Raw genomic sequence first — 12,449 nt, 5'->3', positions numbered from 1 at the left:
TTACAACATAAGGAAGTCAAAGAAGATGGGAGGAAAGAATAGTGCAGAGAAATAAGAACTATTCTAAAGACAAAACTCAACTTGAAGAATTTGATCTGAGCAATTAATATGGGCAATACTAGCAGTATAGGAACTGCTGGAGCGATCAAGTGGAATCAAGAGAAGACAAAAAAATTGACATCCAAACAAGAAAGCTCCTGGCAATGCACACAGTAATGAATATCAAGTAAGATGTGGACAGGATGTATATCCTACGATGTGATGGAGGAAGAGGTCTTCTATCTGTCGAGGAAGCAGTTGACAATGAATAATATAACTTCAAAATATATGAAGAGTCAGCCAGAGTTAAAGATCATCAGGTTGCAATAATGAGTGATGGCCAAACGTGTATCCCACCCCAAGAAAGCATAAAAGAAGGGAAAAGGCAGATTGCCAAAAAATACTCAAAAATATGCACAGAAATTAATGCATGGACAATGGTGGAGAGAGAATCATAGAATCATAGAAGATTAGGGTTGGAAGAGACCTTAGGAGGTCATCGAGTCCAACCCCCTGCTCAAAGCAGGACCAACCCCAACTAAATCATCCCAGCCAGGGCTTTGTCAAGCCAGGCCTTAAAAACCTTTAAGGATGGAGATTCCACCACCTCCCTAGGAAACTCATTCAGTGCTTCACCACCTTCCTAGTGAAACAGTTTTTCCTAATATCCAACCTAGACCTCCCCCACTGCAACTTGAGATCATTGCTTCTTGTTCTGTCATCCGCCACCACTGAGAACAGCCTAGCTCCATCCTCTTTTGAACCACCCTTCAGGTAGTTGAAGGCTGCTATCAAATCCCCCTTCACTCTTCTCTTCTCTTCTCTTCTCTTCTCTTCTCTTCTCTTCTCTTCTCTTCTCTTCTCTAGCTTGAACCTATTAGTGATCGAAGAGTAACTAATCCATGGCTTGCCGAAGGATACCTTAAAAGAGAGACAGAGACTCATTATGAGTGCACAAGAGCAGTCCTTAATGTTTAATTATGTTAGACAGAAAAATTGACTAACAGAACTGCTTCCCAAACTGCACAACATGTTCCAAAAAGGAAGAGACAGTGGATCATGTGTTGAGCACTTGCAGGAGCCATGCTGGGAGAGAATATATGAACAGACACAATGAGGTCACCAAGTGTCTGCATTGGAGCCTCTGTGGCAAGTACCAGGAGTGGTGGGTGAACCACAGGCTTGGGGAGGCTAGCCGCCAGCCCAGCCCACCCCTTCCACCTGAGGTCCCACCCCTCCTGCCCCTCCTTCTCCCCCAGAAGCCCAGAGTCCCTCCTTCCCCCCACAGCCAGCAGCCCCCTCCCCTGGGCGCTTCAAGCCCCAGAGCAACCAGCAGGCAGCATGCGGCCTCCCCAGCCTGGATGGGCAGCGCACAGCCCCCTTTTCCCCCCAGCCCTAGAGCACTGGGTTGCGTGGCCCTTTTCCCCCAGCCCAGCACTGGGCATCCCCAGCCACCCCAAGTCCCAGCCCCAGGAGGCTTCCCAGAAGAAAAGCAGCCTGCCTCGGCCGGGGCCAACTAGTGTCAAGCAGGAGGGGACCTTGGGATGGAGCGGGGGCGGGGCCACGCGGGGCTCTTTGGGAAGGCACAGCCTTCCCCTGCATATCCTACCTGCCACCCATGGCAAGTAGAGATTTAAATGCACCTTGTGGTATTATGACCACTGAATTGAAAGCATTCTAGAAAATGAAGAAGCTAAGGTATCATGGGATCTGGCAATTGTCACAGATCAAACAGTGCTGCCACACAGGATGAACATAGTTGTTGTAAAAAAGAAGACAAACAAGATGATGTTAATTGATATTGCCATACCAGCAGACAGAAATATAGAAAAGAAACAAGAAGAGAAAATGGTGAAATATGAAGAACTCTGGTATGAAATGGAATGATTATGGAAAGCCAGAACAAAGACAATCCCAAGTGAAGCACTTGGAAAAATCCCAGAAGATAATGGTCTTAGGCACTACGTGAACTTTAAGGAAAGTCAAGGGTGAACAAGTGCCTCTGAGCACCTAAAATGCAAGATTTTTGTGGAGGGTTTAACAAAACTCCTGACTACCCAAATCTATGGAGTCAGTTCATGGTCAGGAATTATTGATTGCTCAGAAGGATAAATTTTAGACAATGGCTTTCTCCTTTTTATGCTTAAAGACCATGTAATACTGAGAGATAATAATAATAAAATAATAATAATAATAATAATAATAATAATAATAATAACCTGCTCAGAAACAACCTGTTCAACAATTTTCTAGAAAAAAATTACCACTTTTTTTGCCTTTGTCTTTCAAATGGACATGTTATCCTTCAGCTCAAATAAAGCACTCCCTGGGCATTGCTTTACGATGGGTTATGCTATGAACCACACTTGAAAAGAATGAGAACAGTTCAAGTTAAAGCAGTATATAAAAGAATTGCAGGCAGATTTTTCTCTCTTTTTGTTCCAGACAGGCATGAAAGCCAGCATGGAGGCCTGTACCTAGCCATCATCTTAGCAGCTATTCTGGAGGAGGAGGAACTTTTTATAACCCCATGATGCAAATAACATATCTGACACATGCTGGCTACCTCACGGTAGTATTTCCTGCTCTTGAACACCACCAAAGAAAAAATTCTTCTTAAGGGAGTGGAAAAAAAAAATACACTGCTCTGCTAGTAAGCTGAGAATCTTGTTTTAGTTCCTTTGTTTGTTTGTTTTTAATACCAAAACACTTTTGTTAACTAATTTAAGACCCAATCCTCAGATCCTTAAAAGTCCATTCCTATTTCACCAAAGCACTTAAAGTACCTGTTTAGGTCCTGTTGACCTCAATGCTGAAATTACTTTGCTGAATCTGGGCCTAAAGTAGTCCTCATGCTTAGTAAGAGACCTTAGTTTTAAAAGATTTTTTTGAATGCCTTATCAGAACTGCACCTACAAATATCTGCCAGATGGCCAATATAGGAATATTTAGGCCCCACATTTTCAGTGATTTGGGATGATTCACTTTTTGGGCAGAATTGCTAAGCACCAGATCCAGCTGAAACCAATAGCAGCTGCAGATGCATATCTGAACACTAGGCCCCAGATGTCTCAAGTTAGGCAAGAAGATGGATAAAACAATGGTGGGAGCAGAAGAGGGTAACCATAAGCAATGGTGCTGGCACAGCAAAGGGGGTGAGGTAAGTAAGTGACAAAAGCAGAGATGCATATGGAGAGTGACATGAAACCTAGAAGAAAAGAAGGACCATATAATGATTGCAATAGGTGATGGGATGCCAAGAGCCAAGTTGAAGAATGGAATGATGTGGTCCAAAGAGATTGCAGGAAAGAGATAATATATAGATGTTGTATTCCAAATGGACTGCTAAGGATCAGTAATACATTTCAGATCCACTGCATTATCCAATCACCTTTGGTAAATATTAATAAACTATTCTTAGAGAAGGACATTGCTTGGCTAGTCAAGTTATACTAAAACTCAGAGGTGGCATTGTGTTTTGAGTGCTGCTTAAGAAAATAATATATCTCTAATTCCCAAATAAAATTTTTCAGTTGAATAAACAGTTCACTGTTGTAGACTTAGAACTATTAGCCTATAAATATTTACATTTAATAATTGGGCCACACCATTTGCAGCTCATACACTCAACTTCATCCTTTTCTCCTGTTTTTGCTTTTTTAAAACTTTTGAATACTTCCTTGTATTCTGACACAGATTTTTTTGTTTTCTTCCCATTTTAGTGTGTCAAATCTTTAAACCATTATCTGCTAACAATAGCCTGAAATGTGTATGTGGTGGGTGTGAGATTCATTAGTACGTTCAAATGTGCATGCACTTCAGAGCTTGCATGGGTGCCTGTTTATTGTGTGTATCTTCAAGACTAATACATAGCCTTACTTCAACAGGCAGCTTTGCATATACACACAAACTAATATATTATTGTAATACATATATCACATGCAATGTATTGTATTTTTCTAATAAAACAAGTTGCTTTTATATATTTGAATGATACAAAAGTAGGCTGAAAATCAGAAAAAAAACTGACTAAACCAATTTTTGTCAAAAAATTCCTGGGTTTTACAAAAAGTATGAAACTGAAAACAAAGGAGCTTATTGATGTACACTGCTCTCATTCCAACTATAGGTTAGATCAGCCAGAGGGCTGCTCTAATTTCTGCCAGCTGGCTACAATTCCTAAGGAATCAAACACCAGCTGAACACAGCTGGAATGCAATGTCTTCTGGTCTACACCAATTGACCTTGGCATACTTCTATGTGATGGATGTGGGGCTACTCTCTGATCATTTATGAATACTGTACGTGACCTGGTTATTGGGATGTTGGTTTAGTATAATAGCAGGCTGTAAGGGAAAGCAAGAAGAAAGAATGACGAATAGCTCCAGATAAACCATTCTCCAGTTAAGGGTTGTTAAGAGACCATGCCTGAGCAAGTTGCATTGAAGATTCTACCTGAACTTTAGCCAATTTTGTAGAGCAAATGCTGCAATTCAGAATAGCAAAAGGACTATATAGCTACATCTTTCCAAAGGTTAGGCAGTTTTCAGTCTGATACCCAGAACCTGGTGGGGTGTTTGAAAAAGTTAGGTTTGCCCAGCCCACCACAACAGGATGGTTAGGCTTTACGTAAGATGGATATCCTTGAAGCTGTATATGTACTCCCTATAGCAGTTAATTACAATATGTCTGTACATTGACATAGGAAGACTTATTTTGAGGCCCAGGTAATGCTAGTTCACAATTTTTATAATGCTGGACACACTCCATAAAGCAGGAATAGGCACCTTTGGCCCGCGGCTCTCCAGGGTAAGCCCCCTGGCGGGCCAGGCCGTTTTGTTTAACTGCTGTATGTGCAGGTTCGGCCAATCACAGCTCCCACTGGCTGCGGTTCGCTGCTCCAAGCCAATGGGGGCTGCAGGAAGTGGTGCAGGCCAAGGGATGTGCTGGCTGCTGCTTCCCGCAGCTCCCATTGGCCTGGAGCGGCGAACCATGGCCAGTGGGAGCTGTGATTGGCCGAACCTACAAATGCGGCAGTTAAATAAAACAGCCCGGCCCGCCAGGGGGCTTACCTTGGTGGGCTGCGGGCCAAAGGTTGCCTATTCCTGCTTTATGGAGTGTGCCCATCATTATAAAAATTGTGAACTAGCATTACCTGGGCATCAAAGTAATCCTTCCTATGTCAATGTTGTGCCCATATTGTAATGTACATATACAGCTTCCCTTTGCTGAATGGAATCAGTACTGTTCAGTGGAGTACTATTGGTGGTTACTGAAAAGCCTCAATAATTTAGCTCAACTGCAGGGGTCTGTGTTTTTAGAGCACAAAGTTCTTAGTTTTCTCCCTGCTGTCACCATGGATTTTCATGTGGATGTAACATACTGATGACCTTGAAGCCCTTCTGGACCACAGTTCTATTAGAAAATATACTCAGACTCATACCAGGAAGTGACCCTGGCATCTCACTAAATGGAGGCATATTTAATCCAGGTTTAAAAAAAAAAAACTGCCTGAAAACATCAATCCACAAGCAATTTAATTATGCTTTCTGTTTTCCTCACATAGTATGATTGTATTCCAGACTTATGTTTTGGCTTTTACATCTCAGACAAATGGATGCAATTGTGCTTCTCCTGGAGCCTTGCAATTGGTTAAAACCCTTTCATGAACTGTGCCTGTTCTTAATAAAATCTATTAATCTAATCTTTAAAATAAAATGGGCTTCTTGCCACTGTCCTAATCAGATATTGCTTGTGTTTTTGGGGTTGTTTTATTTTGTTTCCCCCTGGTCACTTCCCAAAGTTCAAAATTATTCCTGCTAATATAGGAGATCACATAAGGGATAAACCTCCCATTTTTACTATGTTGTGAGAGTGGAGATTTATCAGAGCTGTGTTTGAATAATATGTCCCTCTTGTATAGCAACAATAAAAAGCAAAATGATCTGAACATATTGTGATCATGTCTTTGAGGTGCATTACATTCATTATATGACATTCTTATTTAATAGTTACCAGGGGTACCTGATCTGGAGAGATGTCAACTCTGATATTCATTAAAGTAAAAAAGAATAAGCCCCATCAAAAATAGTTGCTTCAAAAACAAGTGGGTAAAAACAGAACCAATACCAAGGTCAGACCAACCCATAAAAGGAGCTTGAGCATTGCTGGTTCAGACATTGCCATGGTTTTTGATTCCTGGCAGAAACAGCTCCTTACTGCTTACTAAATACTAGTTCACACACATCACACAAAATTGTACATGAACAGTCAGGAACATCTTGCACTTTTTGTTAACGCTTAGGTGATAAGAATTAGTTTGATCTTTAGATAAAGCACAGTGCAGATACCTGGGACTCAGTTCTCTAATGCCCTAAACTTGTATATTCATTAACACCAGCACAAACACTACCAAATCATAAAGGTTGTATTTTACACCCATTTTGCATAGATTCCTGAATACAGATGATTTTCTTAAAACGTAAATTCAAGTTCTTCAGGGAAGAAACTGTGTCTTATCAAGTGTTAGCACAGCACCTAATACAATGGATCTGTGGTGGAGTGAAAAGTCGCCAGAATTTTTTAACAGGGGCAAAACAATGTATTTTTCCCAAGCCTTGTTCTCAGAAATGATGTGACAGTTTTGGCTGAAATTTTCCAGAATCCTTTAGCCTAGGGCAGACAGCCAGCAAGGAAAATTTTAGCCAGAACGGTTACCATTTGGTACAATTATAAGCAACTGAAGACACACTCTTATAATGGGGAGTTTATTGAGCACCCTTAATAACAGGGTTGTGCTATCAGTCCCACGTATAATAATAGCGGATTGTACATCCTTCCTGCAGCCATATAGATAGAGATCTGTATTTTCCAGTCATACACATCTTCCTGAAGACTCTGACTCCATTACTACCCCAAAGCAGTAACAATACAGTGAGCCGTTCTTCAGCTGGTGTATATTGTCATAGCTCCATGGACACACACTAATTAACCATCAAGTGAAAATGTTCTGATTAGGAAGCCAGTTCTGACTGGTCTGAAATGAACAACAGAGTTTCCCATAGCAGAGTGCACCAATGTCTCATGTCATCTGGTACCCTGCCTACAGCTGTTTTCAGGACTTGAAGAGTGATGGGAAAGAGAACATAAAGTAGTTTGCATTTGGTAAATTGTGCAGCATTAGTAGGGAGAAAAAATTTCTCGCTAGCCCCCAATGCTGTTCAATTCATACTCTGAAACTTGAGGTTCACTTCCAGACACATTGAAATTAAACAGACAAAAACCTTTTGTCCATTCTGCCTTCCTAATGTAGGGCTCTTCCTTGCAGAATATTGTGATGTTTTGTTTTGTACTGTCTTAGGTAGCTGAAGCTATGGGGCTTCCACCACATTCCTTAGGATACTATTTGAAAACCAAATAGATACTTAGTTTAAAAGATTGTCCTGATGTCAGCCTGAATTTTCCTTTTCCAGATTTCATCCTATTTTATACTCTTAGTTAAAGAGATTCCTCTCTGAGCAGCTTTATAGGCTTTTGCTCTCTCCCTTTGAGAGAAATACCCACGATTACGATCCTGTTTCTTGTAGTCATTGTTAACTAACAAGTAGTTTTAATAATTTTACACTGTCTGTACTACATAACCATCTCTTTAAAATCCCAGTCGGCTACCTGACTTGATTTGATATAGAAGTGAATCTAAGCATTAATGATACTTTAGGTTATTCCTTTTTGTCAGTTCTAAAAAAATCCCACCTATTTTCAAATTTAAATCACAACACAAATCACATCAGAATTTGTTTTTACTATTATCCATGATTAATATTTCACTTCCATATAAAAAATGTCTTTAAGTAACTAATAAACCTAGCTAGAATATACTGCTAGCTGTGCTCAGCGAAAAGACATGTTGAAAGCAAATGTATCTGCATAAATATAATCTAGCTAGTTTATGGATGGGGACTAGTGCTTGGATTCACAATAGTACTTAGGCACCTAAACCCCAGATTTAGGCTCCTAGGTCCTAGTTTTAGGCATCACTATGATCCACGAAATCCCCGCTTGGCTGCCACCCAATCCTACAGGCACCTGAACTCACTTGGTGCCTAAATTTTTGCTATAAAAATTCCCTAGGAACATAAATTAGTGCCCTTTGGGCATGAGGATTGCAGCTGCACTCTAGACAATCAGATGCCTAACTCCTGCATAAGCCTCAGTGTGAGCCACAAACCAGGGGAAGATAGGTACTCTTCTGCTTAACTCACCTGCGAGGCCTAATCCACTATGCATGCTCAAGGGTGTCTACTGAGTAAGGTCCCATTCAAAAATCAGGCTGGAGGAGGAGGCGCTCACTTTATAACTTTTAGCCCAGTGATTAAGGCACTCAGCTAGAATGTGGGAGCACCACATTCTGTTCCTCCCCTCTCTGAATGATGCAGAGAAGGAATTTGAGCAGGGGTCTTCTACCTCTCAGGAGAGGTGTGCTAACTACTGAGCTATGGGATAGTCTGGTGGAGGGGCTCCCTCAGTCTCTCCTGTTGAAGCTGTTCCACTGTGGATAAGTAATTAAAAAGTCATTAGAGAAGGGGGACTGGATCTCCCAGGTAGATGCCCTAACCACCAGGTTATAGAGTCATTCTCACTCTCTCTTGCCCCATGCCCCTAATTATTTGTACAGTGAAAGAGCTTGCACAGGAGAGACTGAGAGAGCCTCACATCAGAATACCCAGTAGCTCAGTGGTTAGGGGCCCCCCTCTGAGAGTTGGGAGACCCCTCTTCAAATCCTCTCTCTCCATCAAGCAGAGGGGGAAATTGAACCTCTTCCACATCTCAAATTGAACCTGGGTCTTCCACATCTTAACCACTGGGCTAAAAATTATAAGGTGGGCATTGATCTCACCACCTCTTTCTCTTTGTGTGGCTATTTTGTACGAAGCAAGGCAAGCACCTAACTCATTCTCATGAGGAATGACTTAAGCCGCCTCACTCCAGGAGAGATATTTCATGGCTGTGGATCGCAAGCAGAGATAGGCACCTCTGTAGCTCAGACTTAGGAGTCTATCACTGTGAGAGGGGCAGGGCTTAGGATGGACGCCTCTCCTCGGCATCTCCCATTGACTGATTTAGGTGTCTCCTATGTCGCATGCTGGCTTTTGTGGATCTCATGTTTAGGCGTCTATCTCTCCCCATAGGGAGCCTCTGCACCTAACTCAGGCTTTGTGGATCCCAATTTTCTAGGCAATGGGGCATTGCATATAATAATTAGAAAATGTGCAAGCCAGCTAATGCCAATATAGACCACAGATGTCACTCACTAATTTAAAGATGATTAAAAATACAATAAAATAACCTAGAAGATCCAGATACAATAGGGTGTAACTATGATGATTTCTGCAAAAGAAAATTGTGTTTCACCAGTCTATTAGAACTCTTTGACTGTGTCAACAAAGTAGTGGCTGAAGGAGAACCAGCTGATATAATTTATTTGAATTTTCAAAAGGCCTTTGAAAAAGTTCCTCACAAGAGTCTAGTAAAGGAATTAAATAGTCATGGGGAGAGAGGCAGAGTATTGATTTTGTGCCTCAGTTTCCTTATTTACAGAATGAGGTTAACAACACTGTCCTAACTCACAGATTTAAGTGATGTTTCCAAACTGCTCTGGGATCCTCAGATGGCAGGGGATACATAAAAACACAGTATTATCCTTACAGTATGATTGATTTTGTAGGGGGTAGCTTTTTTAAAAAAGAATGTTTTTCTCCCCTTCATTTAAAACATTTCTATCTCTTGTAGAAAGTAATGTCTGAGGCTAAATAAATGATCACTCTAAAAATCCATCACAAGCTCGGGATGTTACTGCAAAGTGTTCAAGCTGTGAACTTCTCTTTTATGACATCATTACAAGAGTCTTCCTTCTGTCCCTCCCCCCACAGCTAATTTCTAATCATATTGTTTTATATACCATTTATAAGTCAGCAATTCTGGCTTGTTTAGATTTCATTTTCTGCCTGAGATGCCATGGGCAGCTGCAACAGCTCCAGGTAATGATGCACTTAGCCTAGGTTTACATTTCCTTCATGTTTCCTGACTTAAAACAGCTCTTAATTCTAAGTAATCCCAAAATCTAGCTGAATTGCCTCCATAAAACTGCTGCACACATGGCTCACTGCCCACACCTGTGCTTGCAAAGTCTGGTGCTGCTGAGCGCTGGTTTTTTTTTAGTGCCAGAATATATTCCATCCCTGATTTTTACATGGGATTTAGCGTTAAGGGGGCTGTGTGCGAAATTCAACATGTCAGATTCTTGTGCTTCTCTCTAATTCACCCATTAAAAAAAATACTGAAGTACAATGCCAAACATTTAAGATGGTTTCTCTTTTTTCGTCATAGGAAGAGGAATATGTATGAAAAAAAGAATGAATATTAACATGACTGTGTCACATATCTGTCTATCCCTGTGTGAATAAATAGCTGATGCATCTTAACATCTAATTACTGTACAAAGATTCTGTTTCTATACTAATATAATGTCCTATTTGGTGTGAGATAGGTAGAGTTTGGGACTCTGGAATGGTTTGGTTACTCTGTCAGGAGAGAAATTAGTCTGCCAGCAACACAGTACTGGTAGAGACGTCTTGTATGATATTCTCCATTCAGAGAAAGGGCCAGATTCTGTAGAGCAGTTTAAAGTTGTAAATATGCTACATAAATCAATGAATGATAAAAGGATAAGAACAAAGGAGGGAAGAAAAAGAAATTGGAGGCACGATGGTTTAGAGAATGCTTTTCCTATCCTTATTCTGCTTAGCGCCTTAGGAGAAAGTCCAGGATCTACAGTGTTCCTTCAGGTGCCACTTCTGCCCCTACTTCACATCCAGTCCTTCCGACCTTGTTCTCAACAATTATCACCCCATACCCTCCTTTACCTGAACTGTTGGTCTGTGTCTTGTCCTATGTCCCTTGGCCTTATCTGTCTCAGGGTCTGATCTTGCAAAGTGCTAGGCACCTTCAACTCAGGCACTTGGTTTGTAAGCTCTTTGTAGCAGTGAACATCTGGATGATGGGGTGGATTGCACCCTCATCAAGTTTGCAGATGACAGTAAAATGCGGGGAGATATAGATATGCTGGACGGTAGGGATAGTGTCCAGAGTGACCTAGACAAATTGGAGGATTGGGCCAAAAGAAATCTGATGAGGTTCAACAAGGACAAGTGTAGAGTCCTGCACTTAGGATGGAAGAATCCCATGCACCGCTACAGGCTGGGGACCAACTAGCTAAGCAGCAGTTCTGCAGAAAAGGACCTGGGGATTACAGTGGATGAGAAGCTGGATGAGAGTCAACAGTGTGCCCTTGTTGCCAAGAAGGCTAACGGCATATTGGGCTGCATTAGTAGGAGCATTGCCAGCAGATCGAGGGAAGTGATTATTTCCCTCTATTCGGCACCGGTGAGGCCAGAGCAGGAGTATTGCGTCCAGTTTTGGGCCCCCCACTACAGAAAGGGGGTGGACAAATTGGAGAGAGTCCAGCGGAGGGCCACAAAAATGATTAGGGAGCTGAGGCACATGACTTATGAGGAGAGGCTGAGGGAACTGGGCTTATTTAGTCTGCAGAAGAGAAGAGTGAGGGGAGATTTGATAGCAGCCTTCAACTACCGGAAGGGGGGTTCCTTCAGGTAGTTGAAGGCTGCTATCAAAGGGGCTGCTATCAAAGAGGATGGAGCTCGGCTGTTCTCAGTGGTGGCAGATGACAGAACAAGAAGCAACAGTCTCAAGTTGCAGTGGGGGACGTCTAGATTGGATATTAAGAAAAACTATTTCACTAGGAGGGTGGTGAAGCACAGGAATGGGTTACCTAGGGAGGTGGTGGAAGCTCCATGCTTAGAGGTTTTTAAAGCCTGGCTTGACAAAGCCCTGACTGGGATTATTTAGTTGGGATTGGTCCTGTTTTGAGCAGGGGGTTGAATTAGATGACCTCCTGAGGTCTCTTCCAACCCTGATATTCTATGATTCCTTACTATATGTTTGTTGGGCACTATCTACGTCTGCAAAGGACCACCGTAACACAGCACGGGACATTTGTGCTAGATAGATTATTTTTAATGATACGTTGTAAGAATTGAAAGTTATGGGGTGGGCTCAGTCAATTCCCCAGAAGGTGGTTATCCAAATGTCTAGATCACAAAAGCCACCTTGTCCTGATTTTATAGGGACAGTCCCAATATTTGGCACTTTGTCTTACATAGGCACAGAGGTGAAAGTAAGCCGGTATGGCTTACCAGCAAGAGCCGGTACACAGCCGACTGTACCGGCAGGGGGCTGCTTCCCCAGGCTGGCAATTTAAAAGGGCCCTGGGCTCCTGGCAGTGGCCAGACCTCCTGGCCCTTTAAATCACCATCAAGAGCCCTGGGGCTCCC

Source organism: Natator depressus, chromosome 6 (genome assembly GCF_965152275.1).
Source record: "Natator depressus isolate rNatDep1 chromosome 6, rNatDep2.hap1, whole genome shotgun sequence".
NCBI classification, from domain to species: Eukaryota; Metazoa; Chordata; order Testudines; family Cheloniidae; genus Natator; species Natator depressus.
Note: the sequence above shows the minus strand (reverse complement) of the source record.